We start from the raw sequence: 22240 nt of genomic DNA on the forward strand, positions 1-22240 counted from the left end.
CAATTGTATATGACGGCGATTTGTTAAGATTCTGCAGCTTACGGTTATGATAAATTTGAATACAAATTTATAAAACAATGTAATAAGAAGTTCAAATGATGGAGAAGAATAGCAAAAAAAAGCTGTCGGCGATGGAGAAGATAATGTAATGGCTGCCAGAGAGAGTGAACAATTAGGTTAAGTTATATTTTTAGAAAGAATAATTAAATAGTTTATTACAAAATAAAGTAAAATTACAATTATTATAATATATTCTGATTTATAATTAATTTAAAAGATACTTGAAATTATTAACATATTAAGGTCTTTTGTTTAAAAGTTTCAACTAATAATAATGATAGTTCTCATTAACCAATTGACAAATGATTGATATTGTCAAATAATCGATATTGTCAAATGATCGATATGTGCAAGTGCACATTTCAATTATAATATAGTAAAACGTTCTTAGAGATCGAGCTAGTATCCTTTTAAGAGGGATCAAATTAACAAATTAATTTATTGATTTTAGGATTAGATGTGTTTTAAGGATAAAAACAATGATTAGAAACTAATAAAAGATCCCTAAAAGACAAATATGAAATCTCAAAGAATAAAAAATGCTCCAAAATTGTATTTGATTTCACTGTTCAATCCATAAAATCATGATGTGTATAGGTTATATGAAAACTAGTGTCAGTATGTGTTCAGCTCAAGTTGTTGACTTTTGAAAAAAATATCTTTCCATTCAAACATATACATAGTTTGGTTGGTAGTTTTTCTTCAAAATTATTATTTTGAGAAAACAAATACAATTTCTTTTTTAGGTAATCCAATATCCTCGAGTATATTTAAATATGGAAATATTATTTCCATATTAGAAGAGATACTAAAAGATCTTATTATAACATCATTAGAGTCCCATCATTTTCTCTAAATATCTCTTTTGTGGTGAAAGATTTGGAATTGCACATCAATCATTTTGGAATGGGTAATTGATCACCCTATTTTTCAAAAAATAAGAAAGATAAAAAATAGTTATTTTTTTTAAAGATATATTTGAAAGTGTTGAGTTTATGGAAGGTATTAGTACTTATACAACCACAAACATTTGATTTTTGTTATCTAAATTATTTTAATAAAAATGTTTTTTTTTTTTTGAAGTTTATGCTTATTAAAAATGCTTATTTAAAAAATGTTAATGAAATTTTAAAAAATAAAATCTAATTAAACACTTCTGAGATAGAGAGGTTTCCCTTGACTACCCGAGCGTAGATAAACACTTCTGAGATTTGGTTGGTAATCCCAAGTTCGTGTGCAGTTGATTATTTTTTAAATTTTGTATAGTTGAATAATATTTGAATTTTAAATTTTCATCTATGTGATATTTACTCATTTCAAACTTTTTGAATATGCATGTTTATTTATTATTCTGCCGTCTCTCTATTGTATTTTAAAATTTAGAATATGTGTATTTATATTATTTGAAATTGAAAATTTAACTTTTGCTCTTACAGTAGGCTTTAACTCTTTGTTTGTCCGTGTTGTAGGTGAGAGAGAAGGAAAAGTTCCATTGTTTGATTGAATTGGAATTGTTTCGTGCATGGGGTGTCATACATAATTCCACTTATTACTAGTTGAAGGTCTTCTTTGCCTCTGTCTTCTTCCCCATCTCCCCAAGTTGTTCTAACCTTTTTATATCTACCTATTACATGTCAAAAGGTTGTTTCGCTCTTCAATGTTTTGAAACAAGTTCATTATGAAAATCTCTCACAAGCAAACGTCATGTGCATTATGAATAATTTCATCTCAAAAAAATTGTTTGAGAGGTTTCAAAAGTGTATCGAAACTAATAATTTTAATGAATAAAAAAATAATTCTTCGTTAGATTCTTACATTTTATTTCAACGAATAAAATTTAGGAAAATTTTTAAAAATAGCAAATTTTACAAAAATATTTACAATTTATAACAAATTTATAGTCATTGATATGCTATAACGATAGTTACTAGTAAATATTTTAATTTATTTTGTTATTTTTAAAAATGCTCATAAAATATTATAGTGAGGGAACAATGATGAATCACATAGTTTTCTTGTGGTGATGTCGCTTTTTATCCCTCTTTACATTCTAAAATCTCAAATACAAATCATAAAACAAGTAGATATACATTCAATTAACATGATTTTGATTCTAATAAATTAGAAAGACAAAAATAACTAACTAATTATGGAAAAGTAATATTTTAACATGAATTATTGATTTTTAATTAGAGGTAATTTTAAAATAAATAAAATAAAAGAAAATATTACAAATCAAATCTAAACTAACTTTGATTTTACTTCTTTAATTGCAATATAACATAGATACATTGGCTATGAAGTGCAATTTCTTATATTATAATATTTAAAAGATTTAAATTTAAAAATAAAAATAAGTAATCTCAAGTCCAATATTGGACCTGTGGGGCTTAGCCCATCAATTTAAAAATTCAAAATGCACACTCAACGGTCACATTTTCCTAGGATCATCCTATTTAATGCCCTTCTACTTGTCAACTCCATCGAAATCCTTCATTTCTTGTGGCACCGTCTAAAATTTGCTTCGATTGAAGAAATTTTGACGCCCATGACAGCGTTGAAATTTCTTCAATGCAAACAAATTTTTTATCTTCCTTTCATCGAGGATTTTCATACCATGTGAAGGAGAGATCAGTTCCATCAGTTCCAAGTCGTTCGTGAGTCATCTTCTTTCCTGTGTAGTTTCATCTCTTGATTTTGGATTGCTTGTTCAAGATTTATTTTCGAATTTTGGATTGTTTGCTATTCGGATAGGCAGAAGGTTTGCACGATGATAGATCTGGAGTACCTGAATCGTTTATTGATTCTGTAGTTTAATCTTATGATTTTGGTGATTTCGAAGCGTACAATATAATCGTACTGTGTTATGAAGTAAATAAGATTTTGTAGGGTTTTTGAAAGTTAATTTAGATATTTCCTGCATTTTAGTCTTGATAGATCTGGGTACCTGAACCGTTCAGGTTTGCATGCTGTGATTGTGTTGTTCTTTTTTGATTTTGGAGAGAGTCCTTGGGTAATTTTGAGGATTGTTCTTTTTTTAGTTTTTTTTTGCATGCATTCAAACACACGCATGGTTTTTAAACTGGGGTTCTTGAATATTTGTTGGTTTTCTCGAATATTTGCCGGTTTTTTTTTCTCAGAAGAATTGATCTTATATTTGTGTATCTCTCTGTGCAACTTTAATATAAAGTTATTAAGGAAGAAGAGAAAGGAGGAAGAAGGGAGAGAGAAAAGGTAGAAACGACCTAATAGTAGGCATGAGTATTAAGATGCAGCAGAGCCACCACTTAGTGGCGCTAAGGTTTAATGAGCAAATTGACAGTAGAAAAGGGTCCACATCCATACCTAAGTTACTATTGCTCTGGGTTCTGTTGGTGGCATTCATTAGTATGTTAAACTACAAAGAAATGGATGGGTGGTGTTAACAAAGTTAGAAGAAAGTAAGTTCTGGGAAGTATGTGTGACCAGACGACAAAGATGCTTCTGCCTCAACTTAGTGTCAGTGTCAAACTATGTCCAGGCTTTGGCCATTCTCATTTCATTTCCAGTACTTCAAAATCGTATCAGCAATTGATCAGGAAAATGTGTTTCGATTTCTGTCTTTTATTAGTCTCGGTTAGTTAGGCTTAAGAGTAAGGGATATAATTCATTTTTCTTGTTTCAGCTAGAAATTACGTCGATGTCTTGATTTTTAGTTTTTTTAGGGCTGTTTGGTTGTTTTTTTAGGGGTGTTTGGTTAGTTAGGCCTAAGAAGTAAGGGCTAGTGAAAGAGAAGCATTTGATTGTCCTACAAGTATCTGAATCGCCAATGAAAGCAGAGGTTATTTCCTCTGAATTTCCACGAATTGTTCAGGTTTGGATTCTGTGATTGTGTTGTTCTGTTGTTCTCTTTTTTATTTTGGAGTGTTCTAGGAAATTTTGAGGTTTGTTATTTTTTAGTTTTTTTGGCTTGCCTTTAATCACGCTCGTTTGGGAATAGACAGGCTTCAGAGAATGAATCTCCTTTTTAAGGGTTCGTTGGGAGCGAAGTGACCATATGGCATCCCTTTCTGCACCTGCTCAGTCTCTCTCTTGCCTTTTTCATACTACATATTTTTGTTTCTCAATTTAGTGTCAGTGTCAACCATGTCTATGCTTTGGCCATTCTCATTTCCACTTTCCACTACTCTAAAAATGTATCTGCAATTGATCAGGTAAAAGTGTTTCAATTCTCTGTCTTTGGTTCATCTCCGTTAGTTAGTCTTAAGAGTAAGGGAGATAATTCGTTTTTCTTGTTTCCCTCCATGTATTGATTTTTAGTTTTTTAGGGATGCTTGGTTGGTTTGAATGCACGAAACATTTGCTGGTACACGATTCAAACAGCTTGCCCAGTCATGTTTTTCTATTTTTTTTTAATATTTTGGAATTTTGCATGTGTGATTTCTGTATATATTATTCTTGCCCTTTTCCTTTATCATCATTTATTTTGATTTTGGAGAGGTCTCTTGGTTATTTGTTATTTGCACATATACAAGGGTTGAAAATTTCAATCCCACCTCTCTTTTATATTACATTCATTTAGTTTTGGCTGTTATCTAATTGAACTATTTGATCATCAAATAATTGTGTTACCTTTTCTTCTAGATGTTTAGATTCATTTTTCTCACTATTTTAGTTTTCTTAATGTGTGACAGTCTTTGTTTTTTATTGAACTATTGTGTGGCAGTCTTTATTTATTGGTTATCTTTAGTTTCACTATTGTTCTTTTTTTAATGTTTTCTTAGTTTTTAATAAGTGTGACAAAATATGAATTAATTTTTTTCTTTGAACAAATGTGGAATTTATTTTCTTTTAATGTAGTTGTGTCCCCAATAAATTTATTTTGGCGATTTAACAATCCATCATGTTCTTTTTCATTTTTCTGTTGTATTTTCTTCGGTTCTTTGTTGTGGTATGTCTATTTTTGAGACATTCTTAATTTAGTTTTATTTCTTTTAGCTTCCTGCATCATTTTGTATTATGGATTGTTATGAAATTTTGAGATTATGCTTTATTTTGTTTTTTGGTCCTTTGCTGTGATGTCTTTTGATTATTTCTTTTGAGTGAACAGTTCATGTAAGATTTTCTGCATGAGAATAAATTGATTATTTAATTTGGTCAAAGAAGTTCAAAATTTACATGTGAAATTTACACTCAGTGGCTGTAAGGTTTAATGAGAAAATTGGAAGTAGAAAAGAGTCCACATTAATTCATTCAGCCAAGAGGGCTTGGCATCCTAAGTTTGCTCTGGGTTCTGTTGGTGGCATTCATCAATATGTTAATCTATTAGGGAATGTATGGTTATAACAAAGTAAGAAGAATGGAAGTTCTGGGGGAGTATTTGTGACAAGAGGGCAAGGATGCTTCTGCATCAATTTAGTGTTAGTCAATCATGTCTATGCTTTGGCCCTTCTCATTCCACTTTCCACTACTACAAAAATGTATCTGCAATTGATCATGTAAAAGTGTTTCAATTTTCTGTCTTAGGTTCATCTCAGTTAGTTAGTCTTAAGAGTAAGGGAGATAATTCATTTTTCTTGTTTCAGCTAGATGTTACCCTCCATGTCCTGATTTTTAATTTGGCTTCCTAAGTGTGCTCTAGGTTCTGTTGGTGCATTCATCAGTATGTTAATCTACAGGTGAATCTATAGTTATAACATAGTAAGAAGAATGGAAGTTCTTGGGGAGTTTGTGTGACAAGAGGGCAAGGATGCTTCTGCATTAATTTAGTATCAGTGTCAACCATGTTTATGCTTTGGCCATTCTCATTTCCACTTTCCACTACTCCAAAAATGTATTATCTGCAATTGATCAGGTGAAAGTGTTTCAATTTTCTGTCTTTGGTTCATCTCAGTTAGTTAGTCTTAAGAGTAAGGGAGATAATTCGTTTTTCTTGTTTCAGCTAGATATTACTCTCCATGTCTTGATTTTTAGTTTTTTAGGGGTGCTTGGTTGGTTTGAATGCAGGAAACTTTTGCTGGTACACGATTCAAACAGCTTTCCATGTCAGGTTTTTCTATTATTTTTCTTTAATATTTTGGAACATGTGTAATTTCTGTATATATTATTCTTGCCGTTTTCCTTTTTCATCATTTATTTTGATTTTGGAGAGGGTCTCTTGGTAACTTGACTTTTCTTTTAGTTTTGACTGTTATCTAATTGAACTATTTGATTATCAAATAATTGTGTTACTTTTTGTTCTAGATGTTTATATTCATTTTTCCCACTCTTTTAGTTTTGTTAATGTGTGACAGTCTTTGTTTTTCATTGAACTATTGTGTGGCAGTCTTTATTTATTGGTTATCTTTAGTTTCACTATTGTTCTTTCTTTAATGTTTTTCTTAGTTTTTAATAAGTGTGACAAAATATGAATTTATCTTTTTCTTTGAACAAATGTGGAATTTATTTTTCTTTTAATGTAGTTGTGTCCCCAATAAATTTATTTTGGCGATTTAACAATCCATAATGTTGTTTTTCATTTTTCTGCTGTATTTTCTTTGGTTCGTTGTTGTGCGATGTCTATTTTTGAGACATTTTTAATTTAGTTTTATTTCTTTTAGCTTCCTGCATCATATTGTATTATGGATTTTTTCGAAAATTTGAGTTTGATCTTGTTTTCTGGTCCACTGCTGTGCAGTTTTTTTTTATGAGATATTTTTATTTAGATTTATTATCTTTTAGCTTGTTTTGCATTTTGCATTATAGATTATTTTTTAAAATTTTGAGGTTGTTTTTTTTCTTTGATCTTTTGTTGCGGTGACAATTTTAATTTAGATTTATTATCTTTTAGCTTGCTTGCATTATGGATTGTTATGAAATTTTGAGATGATGCTTTATTTTGTTTTTTGGTCCTTTGCTGTGATGTCTCTCTATAAGACATTTTTAATTTAGGTTTAATAACTTTTAGCTAGCTTGCATTGTGGATTGTTATGAAATTTTGAGTTTCTGCTTTCTTTTGAGTTTTGGTGATGCCTTTTTACGAGACATTTTTAATTTAGGTTAATTTTTTAGGTTGCTTGCATTTATGGATTGTTCTGAAATTTTGACTTTCTGCTTTTGTTTTTTATGTCATTTGTTGTGTGATATTCTCTTTATAAGATAGAGATATTTTTAATTTAGGTTTACTATTTTTTAGCCTGCTTGCATTTGGTATCATATATGAATTGTTCTGAATTTTGAGTTTCTTCTTTTTCAGTCATTTGTTTGCGATAACTTTTTATAAGACAGACATTAAGATTTATTATTTTTGGACTTGTTTGTATTTTGTATCACGGATTGTGGTTTTTTAAATTCAGAGGAGGAACTAGAAATTGTTCTTGTGATATGTTAAAATCTAGTTTACTGCAAAGAATGAATTCTAAAACAGAGGGTATGAATTCGTCAATAATTTTTCTCCATTTCTGCGTTGAGCAATGTTTAGCTGATATGTTTGTGTATTCTTTACATTAGTGCAGCACCACATGCTAATTTAGGTGTGAAATGCTAATTTAGATGTGAAACACTTCCAAAGATGACGAGAAATCAAAGATTGTCGTAGTAAAAAACCTCACCAGTTTTTCCTTTCAGGTTTTTCTTTTCTTTTTCTTTAATAGTTTGGAATTTTGCTGGTGTGATTTCTGCTTTTCTCTTATCATTTATTTTGATTTTGGAGAGCAACTTTGGTAATGTTAAGGTGATTTAAGAAAAGTTGGTTGTCCAAGAATCAATATTTTTATATTACCTTAAATCTTCCTAAGACATGTTGGGTCTTTCTTTGGCCTTTGTTAGTGTCTTCTATTAAGTCTGTTAGTTTCACTTTAGTTGGGTCTTTTTTTAATTTTATTTTATCTTTTAAATTCCAAATCCTACTCATTTGGTCATGACGATTGAATAATCATTGTTAAATTTATTTCTTGTTGGGAGTGTAGATTTTATTTTCTTTTTGGCCTTTGTTATTTGCATCTATACAGGGGTTCGAAAAATTCAAACCCTTCCCTCTTTTATTCGACATTCTTTTATTTTTATTATGTACTATTGGATTGTTAAAAAAATTGTGTTACTATTTCTTACATTCCATAAAGAACCCTTTCTGATGGATTATTTCTTATTGAACTGTTTTAAAATTTTGAGTTTCTTCTTTTTCTTTTTTGGGTCCATTGTTGGGGGATGTACATCTTTAATTTTTTTTTTTTTTTATAAGAGATGATACATCTTTAATTTAGATTTATTATCGTTAGCTTGTTTTGCATTTTGTATTATGTTTTTTGAAATTTTGAGTTTCTTCTTTTTCTTTCTTTGGTCATGTGTTGTGCGATGTTATTTGCATTAGGGGTGTTTGGTTGGTTGTTTTTTAGGGGTGTTTTGGTTAGTTAGGCTTAAGAAGCAAGGGCTAGTGAAAGAGAAGCATTTGATTGTCCTACAAGTAATAAGCTTCTCCTCAATCATTCAACCATTTTTTTAGTAAAGAAAGAGGCTTCTCCTTTGGCAACCAAAGTCCGTCCTTGGTCAATATATATCAAAATAAATAAGATCCATCTTTGGTAATTTTTTAAAAAATTAAATCTATAAATACTCATTTCATCTCTAAAATTATGTGATTTGTACTTTCTAAAATTCCCTCGATGGTACTAATACACTCTTATATTTGTATTGTAATTATCATGTCCTTTTTCTATGGTTTTTTAAAGTTAATTTAGATCCTTATTCGCTCTAGGTATAAGTTGAATGGAAGAGTTTTTTAGCCTTGATAGATCTTGAGTACCTGAATCGCCGATGAAACAGAGGTTATTTTCTCGGAAATTCCACGAATTGTTCAGGTTTGGATTCTGTAATTCTGTTGTTCTTTTTTTATTTTGGAGAGTGTCCTGGGTAATTTTGAGGATATTATTTTTTGTTTTTTTTCGGCTTGCATTTAATCACGCGCGTTGGGGAATAGACAGGCTTCGGAGAATGAATCACCTTTTTAAGGTTTCGCTGGGGAGCGAATTGGCCATAAGGCATCCCTTTCTGTTCAGTCTCTCTCTTGCCTTTTTCATACTATATGGTTGTTGATATGGGGTTATTGAATGATTGTTGCTTTTATTTTCATAAGAAGTGATCTTATATTTTTGTCTCTCTGTGCAACTTTAATATGAGGTTATTAAGGAAGGAGATAAAGGAGGAAGAAGGGACGGAGAAAAGGAAGAAATGACTGGATTGTTGGGATGGGTATGAAGATGCAGTAGAGCCACCACCTAGGGGCTGTAAGGTCTAATGGGCAAATTGAAAGTAAAAAAGAGTGCATCCATTCAAGCTAAGAGAGCTTGGGTTCCTAAATTACTATTGCTCTGGGTTCTGTTGGTGGCATTGATTGGTATTGTTAATCTACAAGGGAATTGATGGTGTTAACTAAGTTAGAAGAAAGGAAGTTTTGGGCGTATGTGTGACCGGAGCACAAAGATGCTTCTGCATCAATTTACTGTGAGTGTTAAACTATGTCCATGCTTTGGTTATTCTATTTTCTACTTTCCACTCCTCTCGAAATGTATTAGCAATTGTTCATGTAAATGTGTTTCGATTTCTGTTTGATACTTCTCAGTTAGTTAGGCTTAAAAGTATAGAAATTATCTTGATGTCTTGATTTTTAGGGTTTTTTTCAGCGGTTTTTGGTTTTTGGTTTTTTTTTTGTTGGATTTTGGCTAGTTAGGCTTAGAGGTGCAAGGACTTGTGAAAGAGAAGCATTTGATTGACCAACGAGTAATTAGTTTCTCCTCAAGCATCCCACCACTTTTCTATTAAAGAAATACAGGTACGTCTACGCTATTACTTTTCATGTCCTTTTACTTAAGATATTTATATAAATATATATAAAAATAAATAAGATCCATCTTTGGTAATTTTTTTAAAAATCAAATCTGTGAATATTCATTTCATCTCTAAAGTTTTGCGTTTTGTTACTTTTTAAAATTCCCTCCATGTTACTATTACACTCCTATATTTGTGTTGTAATTATGATGTCCTTTTTCTATGGTCTGTTAAAGTTAATTTAAATCCTTTCTTGCTCTTGGTTTATGTTGAAGAAATGGAAGAGTTTTTTAGCCTTAATAGATCTGGAGTACCTTAATCGCTCTTGCATTTTGTGATTCTGTTCTTTTTCTATTTTGAAGAGTGTCCTGAGTAATTTTTAGGATTTTTATTTTATAGTTTTTGTCGCTTGCATTTAAACACGGACTTGGTTGTTGAACTGGGGTTCTTGAATAATTGTTGGTTTTGTTTTCTGAAGAAGTGATCTTATATTTGTGTATCTCTATGTGCAACTTTAATATGGGGTTATTAAGGATGGAGATAAAGGAGGAAGAATGGAGAGAGAAAAGGCAGAAATGACTTAATTGTTGGGATGAGTATGACCCCATGTCTAGTAGTTCCCAAGTATGATATAGGAAGGCAGAGAGTCAAGGCCTTGTCTGACTCTAATAGAATTAAGTAGCTAACGCAACACAATATTCTTTGCACCTTCAGTCTGTGAATCTGAGGAGCAAGAGTTTGGCCAGAGGAGCTAGTCTCGTAACTACGGGCGCAGTTCTAGTTCTTTACAAGACAGATGGGAACTGTAGCTAACAAGTGTGCCCTGAGTGGATTCCTACCACTACTCTTTCTACTATATTGGCAGGACGGGTGCCAAGTTATTAGTAGCTAGGCAGCTAAGCCAGTAGTAGTTCAGTTCAGGTGCTGTTCCCAAACCTAGTTGACTACGTTGTAGCGTAGCGGTACGGGACAGAAAAAGAATTGATAGCGGTACACTGAACACAAAGAAATTTGATAGACATATGTTGAGAGTTCGACAAGTAGCACTGAATCTACTATCAGTAGTGATTTATAGAAGTTGACTCGCTTAAACGAAGAGAGTGAACAAAGCATAGCGGAGTGAAGAGAGAAATGGTTTCATTAGATAGCTCTCTCGATGTCCTTGTTATCTTTCCTAGGTAGATTGTGACTTATTCATTCTTTCTCGCTGACTCTAGTTTCCCCGCCGTGGATCCTTTCTCTGTTAGGCGCTGTAATTTAGAATTCAGAAACGTATCTGTCTTATTATCTTTGAGTCAAAGCAATGTTACATATTTATATAGATAATAAGCTAAACCCTAGAGACTATGTAAAATTACAATAAAGGACATATGTATATATATATATATATCATAACACTCCCCCTCAAGTTGGAGCAAATATGTCGATCATGCCCAACTTGTTGCACAGATAGCTTATCCTTGTTCCATTTAAAGCTTTAGTTAGAATATCTCTCAATTGTTCTCCGGTCTTCACATATCCTGTGGACACCAACCCATCTTGGATTTTCTCACGAATGAAGTGACAATCCACCTCAATATGTTTAGTTCGTTCATGAAATACTGGATTAGATGCAATATGAAGTGCAGCTTGATTATCACACCATAATTTAGCTGGCACGGTAATACTGAAGCCTATCTCAGATAATAGTTGGTGAATCCATACTATTTCACACACAGATTGTGCCATAGCTCTATATTCTGACTCAGCACTCGAACGAGAAACAACATTTTGTTTCTTACTCTTCCATGAAACTAAGTTTCCACCTACAAAAACACAATATCCAGAAGTCGATCTCCTATCCTCACGAGACCCCGCCCAATCAGCATCAGAAAAACATTCAACTCTCGTATGTCCATGATCTTTGTATAGGATCCCACGTCCAGGAGCAGCTTTTAGATAACACAAAATCTGCTCTACTGCAGCCCAATGATCCACTGTAGGGGAAGACATGAATTGACTTACAACACTTACAGAATATGCAATGTCTGGTCGAGTCACTGTTAAGTAGTTCAACTTCCCAACTAATCTCCTATATCTCTCAGGATCTTTACATAATTCTCCTTCTTTAACAAGTTGCTGATTTGGCATCATTGGAGTGCCACTTGGTTTGGTGCCTAATTTTCCTGTTTCAGACAACAAATCAAGTACATATTTTCGTTGAGACAAATAAATACCTTTCTTGCTTCTCATCACTTCAATGCCCAAAAAATATTTCAATTGGCCCAAATCTTTTGTATAAAACTGACCCTGAAGGAAAGTTTTGAGAGACGAAATACCCAATGCATCATTTCCAGTAATAACAATATCATCAACATATACAACTAGTAGAACTATACCCTTCTCAGATCGGCGATAGAAAACTGAATGATCAGATGTACTCTTCTTCATACCAAAGCATACAAGGGCTTGACTAAACTTACCAAACCACGCACGAGGACTCTGTTTCAAACCATACAGAGATTTTCGAAGGCGACATACTTTATCACTCTCCCCCTGAGCAACAAACCCTGGTGGTTGTTCCATATAAACTTCCTCTTGAAGATCACCGTGAAGAAAAGCATTCTTAATGTCAAGTTGATGCAACGACCATTTATTGGTAGCAGCCATGGAAAGAAATAGGCGAATGGAAGTTAACTTGGCAACCGGAGAGAATGTATCTGAATAATCAGTGCCATAGATTTGAGCATAACCTTTGGCAACAAGGCGAGCCTTTAAACGAGCCACTGTTCCATCAGGATTCATCTTGACAGCAAACACCCATTTACAACCAATGGCCTTCTTTCCTGCAGGACGAGATACCAAATCCCAAGTATCATTATCATCTAAAGCAGTCATCTCCTCAATCATTGCATTTTGCCAGCGAGGATGAGACAAAGCTTCATGAACAGAGTTAGGAATAGATGTGGACTCAAGAGACGTAATAAACGCATATGTGGAGGGAGATAACTGGTGATAGGAAATAAAGGAAGAAACGGGGTAAGTACACTTGCGTTTACCTTTGCGAAGAGCAATGGGAAGATCATCACTTGGCGCTGGATCACATGATGAAGGAAGCATTGATGGAGGACATGAGTCTGAAGGTTGTGGTGGAGGTCGTCGGGAGTAGACTTGAGAAATCAACGGGCGGGAAGGAGGCACATCAGTAGACAAGGATGGTGTGGGAGAGGTAACCTCATATATAAAAAGATTGTCATCCTCCCCCTGACACAAACTCGATGGTGATGAAGTAAAGGGTGTATCTTCAAAAAAGACAACATCAGGCGAAACCAGATACCTTTTAAGGGTAGGACAATAACAACGATAACCCTTTTGAACACGTGAATAACCCAAGAAGATACACTTCAAGGATTTGGGATCTAACTTAGTATGATGAGGACGAACGTCACGAACAAAAGACACAACCAAATATCTTAGGAGCAATAGGAAACAAATGCTTGGTAGGAAAAAGAACACGATAGGGAATCTCACCATTAAGAACAGAGGAAGACATTCTATTAATCAAAAAACAAGCTGTAGAGACAGCATCAACCCAAAAGATTTTTGAAACATGCATTTGAAACGATAAAGCACGGGCAGTTTCAAGTAAATGCCTATTTTTTCGCGCAACACCATTTTGAGATGGAGTGTCAGCACAGGAAGATTGATGAATAATGCCATTTTCACACAAGTAAGAGCCAAGAGAATGAGAAAAATATTCACCCGCATTATCAGTACGCAAAGTTTTGATAGAGACATTAAATTGGTTTTTTATTTCAGTATGAAAGGCACAAAAATGAGATAATAACTCAGAACGATTTTTCATTAAATATAACCAAGTTAGACGAGAATGATCGTCAACAAAAGTAACAAAATAACGAAAGCCTGTTTGAGATACAACTGGACACGGACCCCAAATATCAGAATGAACTAACTCAAATGGAGCAATTGCTCGTTTATCGACTCGAGGACTCGAACTAAGACGATGAAATTTCGCAAATTGACACGAATCACAATTTAAAGAGGACAAAGACCTAAATTCTGGATAAAGTTTCTTCAACACGAACAAAGATGGATGACCTAAACGACAATGGACTTCAAAAGGAGAGGGAACGACAGGACACGCCACAGCTTGCGATACTTGATGATCAAAGAGATAAAGGCCTCCTGACTCATATCCTCTACCAATAATCTTCTTCGTCACACGATCCTGAAACAAGCAATAACCAGAAAAGAACATGACAACACAATTTAGGTCATGAGTAAGTTGACTAGTAGAAATTAAATTAAAGGATAAGTTAGGCAAATGTAACACAGAAGAGAGAAAATGATGGGGTAAGGTGAATAGTGCCAGAGCCAAGAACAGAAGATGTGGAGCCATCGGCCAATGTAACCGATGGAAAAGGGGCAGGGGACAACGGTCTAGAAAATAGGTGAGAATTACCTGTCATATGAGCTGTGGCACCAGAGTCTATGACCCATTTGGTAGATGATGTAAGAAGACACTTTATATTACCTGGGGCAACAGTGGATGCAATCGGAGTAGAGGAAGATGACGCTTGTAATGACTCTTGGTAATTCTGAAACTTAGCAAACTCATCTGCCGAAATAGTAACTGACGCCTCTGGTATATCACATGTGGAGGCTATCTGAGCATGTTGAGATCGTTGACTATTCTTATATAGCAATTTCCGACAATCACGTTTCATATGGCCTGGCTTACGACAGTAGTTACAAACAATCTCTACAGACTCTGGTTTTCGATGATCAGTACTATTCCTCTGAGGTGCCCGAGGGTTATTGTTCTTGCTAAAGAGAGCACTACTGGGTTGAGGAATAGACACACTAGTCGGAGAGCTTTCAATGCGAAGGACTCGAGTGAAGGCATCATCTAATGATGGAATCTTGGAGTCAGAGAGAATCTGTGTCTTTGCCATTCCAAATTCAGGTAAGAGTCCATTCAGGAAAATCATAACAGCCATCTTCTCTCGTTGAACTTGTTGAACTTTAACATCAGGACTAAAAGGTAACAACAAGCCAACTCGGCAATGATCTTCTTAAGACGCATAAAGTAGCTGGTGACAGACTCAGCTTTCTGTTCCGCACGAGAAAATTGCATACAAACTTCAAACATTCTATGCACTTGCTCTTTACCTGAGTATAGAAAATCCAAAAATTCCAAAAGTTCTTTAACAGACTCACAGTGATCAACCAATCCAATTATCTCACTCTCAATTGAATTCTTGATCTGAAGATATAAACGGGCATCATCACGAAGCCAATCCTTCTTCTGCTTTGCATCTTTTGGGGGATCTTCAGTCATATGATCATCCATATCAGTACTTCTCAAATAAAATAAAATTGTCCGACGCCAATCGTAATAATTGGATCCATTTAACTTATGTTCTGTGATCTTAGAGGCCAAGGGAATAACGTTGGAGACTACCAAATTTTTTATGTCGGCCATATTGAAGTCACACGTTGATTGTAGTCCACTCGAACAAAGAGAAAATCAATCCAAACAGCTGCAAAATTGGAAAAAGACACAAAACCAATCGTGTAACCTTCGGTTTTCGTCAAACCCGAATGTTATTTGATAGACCCAATGGTACAGACTGGCAGGAAACAATGGTTCGAGACAAGCCCAGAAGACAGAAGACAAATCGGACTTCTCACGCGCTCTCACGCGCCTGTGTGGATGAAGGTGACGATGATTCCGGCGGCGCGTGACGGTCACGCGCGGTGTTTTCCGGCGATCGGCGAAGACAGACTTGGGCGGACGGAGGTGGTGCTTCTTATGGTATGGGCGGTGTCGACAAATGGTCACCGGAAGGTAACCCAAACTTCAAACCTAATGGAGGGCTCTGATACCATGTAATTTAGAATTCAGAAACGTATCTGTCTTATTATTTGTTAAGTCAAAGCAATGTTACATATTTATATAGAGAATAAACTAAACCCTAGAGACTATGTAAAATTACAATAAAGGACATATATTACATAATAATATATATATATCATAACAAGGGCCTCCCCTATCCTTATTCATTGATCGCTCTCTTTGCCGCGAATCTCGGCATGGTGGTTCTTCGCCTCGCAATATTCTTTGCTCCTCCTTCCTGGGCTTGATTGGTACATCAAGCATATCGGCATTTTGCTTCTTCGGTGTGGTACATATATCTATCAATGAAAAGAAAGTAATAGAATTCATTCCCGCGTACTCGCATATTGAATTGCGCCTTCGGACCATCAAAGAAAGGTCCAGGGTCCGAAGTCCGCTGGATTTATCCGGAGTCCAGAGAATTTATCCGTAGGACCATCCATATGGAGGGAAGTAGTCCGGAGGATGTTGGAATTTTTTGTCCTAAAACTCGTAGTTTATAAATCATATTCTGTTCAATAAAGTTGTTATTGAGAAATTAAATATTATAATCTTAAATCCAATAAATCAAGTTCCAAGGCTATTTTTGAATAAACTTGAACTTTATGTGTAAACATAAACGTGGATCAAGTTCGAGTATATAGCCTAAATAGTCTATAGTATATGAAATAAAGGTTGGGTGCCTTATTTAGGGAAACTATGGATGCGGTCCACTTTGTGGTACAAACGAGGTGATCCTAATCGTTCATGTAGAGACATGAAAGTGAGGGCATTCTATGTAAAATGTTTACATAAGACTGAACCATGAATTAGTTTTTTTTACGTTATAACACCGTTTACTGTTTAAAACTGACTATCTCAACATTTTGACTTTTTACTAAGAAAAGTCAAAGTTTGACTTTTGACTAGAAATATCTAATGACCATTTTACCCTTGGACTAAGTTAGTGGGAAAATCCAACATTTTGTTGGATAATCCCACTAACTCTTAGTGGGATATGTGGCTATATGAGATATAGACACCTAGCCCACTAAGTTCCACTAATTGTTAGTGGAACATTTGGTGTTGAGATTTGGCAAAATGAATTGCATGCATTTTTGCATGTAATTAGGTTATAAATAGAGGTGTTTTCAAATGTTGAAGAACTTTTGCCTCTTTTATCATTTTCATCATCTCAACCAAATAAAAAAAAAGGAAACCTTCCAATCCCATTTTATCTCCATTACTTTCTACACCAAAATTGGGTCCCACAACCCGGTTCTTTGTCTAGAGGATAGCAGTTGAGTACTAGTGGTGGTCTCGGTTAGAATTGGTAAGAAGATATCAAACCTTTTGAAAGCTTCAAAGGTAATATTTCCTAAAACCCTAATTTGATTAATTTATGGTTACATGTTAATTGTGGCAATTAGGGTAGAAATTCGATTTTTTTTCCGCTGTGCATGACTTAGTTCTATCAGAGGATTTATTCGTAGGACCATCCGTAATTAACAGAAATAGGACTATCCATTATCCTCCGTCCGGAGTCCGCAGGATACTTATCCGTAGGACTATCCGTAATTAACCGAAGTAGTCCTCCAGAATTTCTGTAATTAACCGAACTTTGCACCTCTTGACTATGAATCATATATATTGATTTTGACCGGAGCAAAGATCATTGCCCACGGAGCGGCGCAAAGAATATTGCGACCTGTGGATTCATTGAGGCGGTGAAGAATTGCCATTTTATGAGCTTGTAAAACCCCTCCGGAGGAGAAGGATAGGGGAGCAAGGTTCAAAGTGGTTTTCAAAGTCAGAGCTATCCCTTATTATTGAGGGCTTTGACCACCTGGACACTTACCTACTCAGTCGCAAGGATCAAAGAATTTGATTGACAAAGAATATTGCGATTTTACCGAGTCCTTCGTCTCGCAATATTCTTTGCGCCTTCGATGAGTCAGGTTAATATGGATAAGTCCTTCGGACTGATAGCGTCCAAAAAATAGGCGAGGGCGGGCGGGCTATAAGTAGGCCGTTTGCTATTGCTATAAGGGCTGCTCGCCTTTATACGGCTTGGCTTCGCTATCGCTCATGACTTGTATTTGTGGTCGGCCTAAAAAGTAGTCTTCCTACCATAAAAAAATGCCTATTATCTAGTTCGTTAAGCTTCGCCAAAAGCAAGATGAGGGCGCTTTGCTTCGTAGACAAGGCTCGTCTAGTACTTGACTTACGAGTTCGTGTAGGACTTCCCCCTCTCTCTAAAGGGGCTTATGCACAGAACTCCTTGTCTACTAAAGAAGCGTTCGAGCGAGCGAGTTCAGCCTGAAATTGAGTGGTCTCCCTCCTTTTCCCTCACTGAGATATTATGTCTTTCATTTCCACTTAAGCTTCCCCGCTTTGAGGGATTAATTGATTGGATACCCGAGAACCATAATCTTTCCTAGGAACTGCTTCTACGACGATAGGTGTAAAGGCATGATTAGTTCCACAAATCTCACTGCACTGACCATAGTAAACTCCTTCTCATTGTACCAAAATGGAGATCTGATTTAAACGACCAGGTACAACATCACATTTGACACTTGAGGAAGGTACAACCCAACTATGAGGTAGATCAGCAGGTGTTACAATAATACGTAGATGAGTTTTGGCTGGTAGAACCACTCTATTGTCCACTTCTAATAAACGTGATTGACCCAATTCTAGATCATCTTCTGGAATCGTATAACTGTCAAAAGTGAGTGACTGTTCATCGGAACTGTTATAGTCAGAATACTCATAAGTCCGATACCATTGATGTCCAATAGCTTTGATAGTCATGGCTGGATCTACTACTACCTCGTCCATTGAGTATAAGAGAGCAAAGGATGATATAGCAATGAACACCGGAATGATACTAGGAAAAATGGTCCAAAGAATCTCGATAGTAGTTCCATGAACTATCCTTTGCGGTATTTTCTTTTTAGAATAGTGGAAATGCCATAAAGCGCGAACCAAAATCCGTGATACGAAAACAAAAATCAAAATGAGGAAGAAAAAGATATCGTGATGTATGTCTATTATTCCTTGCATCATAGGTGTTGCTGTGTCTTGAGATCCTAATTGCCATGGTTCCGCTGCATCACAAGGAGCAATTGTGAGGAATAGCCATTTGAGAACAATCATTTTCTTTGGTTTATTCTTTGACTGCTCTGCTCCCCCCCCCAAAAAAAGAGAGACTTGTTCTTGCTCTCCCAATGAAGGAAGACGGAAATCGCCGGTTGGGTTGGTCCAACCAAGAAAGGCATGGGATGGGCATTGCTTGGGCCGAGTTAAGTATGGCTACCTATTACTCCTCACTGCACACTTGAAATATCTCTTGATACTCCCCCCTCTTTCTTACAACTAGTTGCTGCATGCTATCGGATCTCGAGCAATGGGAGGTTACAATTGAGAATCCACACTCTCATTACATTACATTTTGATGTCGAAAAGGTCTTTTGGGCAATGAGCATTCCTTATGGGCGTATCCGTTCTCTATTTAGAGAAATTCTTAGAGCGGTGCAGTTTATGCATGGCGAAAGGGAGCATTGGAAGGGTCTTAGCTCCAGAATATGAAGACGAATGAATAAGGAAGATCAGATTCAAGGAATAAGAGGACAAAGGCTCGATAGGAGGAAATGAATAAGGGGTCCGACGGAGCCTTCGGAGTACTATAAAGAGGAAAGCCTAGACTGATCGATGTTCTTGGTAGGAACATCCATAAATCAGGGGAGGGAGATCGAGTTTCAAACCTTTATACACAAAACTGAAACTCAAAATTCACTTCCTTCCTTCCGCAAGGCCGATATCTTTCATAGCAGGCAAGGATGAGTCCATTAGGTTCTTCGATTGATTCGGAAAAGAAATGAGAGACAAGAAAAGATCTTTGATGGAGATGAAAAGGAAGAATCTCAAATAGACCAAGATCCAATTTCGGGTCATTTCTTGGTGAACATGATCTGCCATAATCTCTTCGATCCCTGAATTTATGTGCCAGAATAAAGAGAGATTTGGTAGGAAAGTGGAAGAGACCTTGTGGTATATAATAATGAGAGGGAGTGGGAAAGCTGCTGTAATTCTTTGGAAAAGCCCGGTTCTCTTTGTCTTCGAGCTTGAATTCCTCAATCCACTCTTTCGTTCTTTCATATACCTCCCCACCAATAGATAGAGACAAATAGGAATAACCGAACCACGTCTACAAAATGCCAGTACCATGCAGCTGCTTCAAAGCCAACGTGATGCTCCTTGGTCAGATGACCAAGATATTGGCGAATACCACATACGATCAAGAAAAGAGTACCTATAATCACATGAAAACCATGAAAGCTAGTTGCTAAGAAAAAGGTAGAACCATAAATACTATCAGAAATAGTGAAGGGTGCTTGATAATATTCCATTCCTTGAAAGCTTGTGAATACTAGAGCCAGTGAAACGGTAGCTACTAAAGCGTAAACAACTCGTTTTTCCTTCCCCGCGAGTATAGCATGATGAGCCCAAGTTACGGCTGCTCCGGATGAAAGGAGAATAGGGGTATTAAGAAAAGGGATTTCCCGAGGATCTAAAACCCCAATCCCTTTTGGGGGCCAAATACCTCCGATCTCTACCGTAGGTGCCAAAGAAGAATGAGAAGAAGCCCGAAAAAAAGCAAAAAGGAACATAACCTCCGATACGATAAAGAGAATAAAACCATATCGAAGTCCTAATTGTACGACTTTGGTATGATGTCCTTCCAACGTGGATTCACGTAGAACATCGCGCCACCATACGAACATGGTATATAGGAGAAATATGAGGCCCAAACTGAGAAGTCTTGCACCCCCTTGAAATGAGTGCATGTACATCACACCTCCTACGATGGTTGCCAAATGATAAGAATGCCTTTGAGATTCAATCACAAACCACTTTGCCTCGGTTGTATGTAAACCCCCCCTTCACCCCCACCCGCTAAAGTGGTAAAGAAGGGCTCTTTGGGGTCTCATTTTCTTTCTATCTGACAGGACTAAAAAATAGGAAGGGATGGTTCTTTCATTGCATTGATAGAAGTCTAACTAGAAAAAGATCTTGTTGCTTTGATCGAGCCCTAGGCTTTCCTTGGATAGATCCCTCTATATTCCAACTGATTTATGGCGTAGAAGGCGGGAATAGGAATCACTCATATTGCATTGAGCCTTAACAGTCCGGAGGACTATCCCGCTCCGTGGGATTCTTTTAGCCTCACAATATTCTTTGCACCTATCCATCCACGCAATATTCTTTGCACCTTCGCTCCAAATAAAGTAATAGCCGCAACTCAATTCATTCAGCCTTCGCCTAGAAATTCACTTTGCGACCCACTCCGTAAGCCCACTACACGAGAAGAAAGAATATCCTTAGCTATTTATCTTTATTATCTCTTCTCTGAGAATATCCTCTTATTCTACTATTAGAAGAATATCCTACTTTCAGTTTCTAGTCAAAGAAAGGTCCAGGCGCAGGCGCAAAGAATATTGCGAGGTGCAGTCTAATGGATAGGACTGAGGGCTCGACTGAAAGGAGAGAAGGCGCAATGAAATATGCGAGGTCCATATTCCGACTGAGGAACTGAAACTTCCGCGTAGTGCTTCCCTTGTTCATTGATAGTAATCCTGAAGTTTCTTCTTGGCATCAAAATAGATCAATGAAAGAGGACTAAAAATAAGACGAAAGTACTTATGACGGCTTTCCTTCCCAACAAATCTTCGTTCTTAGTTATTTGATTCCACTTTCAAACTTTCTGGGAGTTGTCTTCTCCTAGGCTTTCTTCTTTCTGGCAGTCTTCTGCCTTGCCGTAGGGAGTAGGTTCAGGAGAACCATAACCATAAATCAGAGAGACGGAGGCATCAATCACGCAATATTCTTTGCACCTCTTCCTTTAAGCTATATTTTTTAGGCTCCGGAGGCTCAAAGACAGGGATATTGTTGAATACTATTAGTTCGAGTCGCAGAGAGCAAAGAATTTTCTCTTAATGGAACTTAGCGCGGGTTAATATGGATAGGACTGAGGTCTTAAGACTCCTAACTATTAATGGAAAGGACCCACGGAGCGGTGCAAAGAATATATAGAAGGGCAGACAGGTCCGGAGGACCTGTCTGTCCTTCGGTCTTAATACTCCTAACGTCGAATAAGAAGCTGGAGGCTGGGTCCAGGTGCAAAGAATATTGTGTCCATTAGATCCATTGAATTAGGCGAAGGATTTTATCAAGCTTAGCTTTCTGGATTCTTCGGCGGAGTGGGGCTTTCTCTAGTAGGTCTGGAGGCTCAAAGAATGATCAAAGGCTCCGAACCATAAAGAAGAGAGTCGGAGGACATCCATTGACTTTTTCTTCCTTTCACTTCTAACTTCAAACCTTTCATATTCAACCTTGAAAATAAAGGAGGGAGCGGACTACGGAGGCCATAAGTTTGAGTTCCTCAGATGTATAAAAACAAGTCCTCCGGACGACCTATCCACTGAAAGTAGCTACGTAGTCTTGTCTCCTTCCCCG

At 36.1% G+C, this 22240-nt stretch overlaps 2 long non-coding RNA genes across 2 annotated transcripts; both read left to right on the forward strand.

The window, feature by feature from the left end:
* Positions 1-2526: 2526 nt before the first annotated feature.
* LOC116403888 lies at positions 2527-4419 on the forward strand. Its single transcript, XR_004216813.1, has 2 exons — positions 2527-2717; positions 3787-4419. It is a non-coding gene; the product is annotated as an uncharacterized LOC116403888 (long non-coding RNA).
* Positions 4420-8613: 4194 nt separating this feature from the next.
* On the forward strand, positions 8614-10086 carry LOC116403883. The gene is made up of 2 exons (XR_004216808.1): positions 8614-8873; positions 9743-10086. It is a non-coding gene; the product is annotated as an uncharacterized LOC116403883 (long non-coding RNA).
* The last annotated feature ends 12154 nt before the right edge of the window (positions 10087-22240 follow it).

This window comes from Cucumis sativus, chromosome 5 (genome assembly GCF_000004075.3).
Source record: "Cucumis sativus cultivar 9930 chromosome 5, Cucumber_9930_V3, whole genome shotgun sequence".
Lineage (NCBI taxonomy): Eukaryota > Viridiplantae > Streptophyta > Magnoliopsida > Cucurbitales > Cucurbitaceae > Cucumis > Cucumis sativus.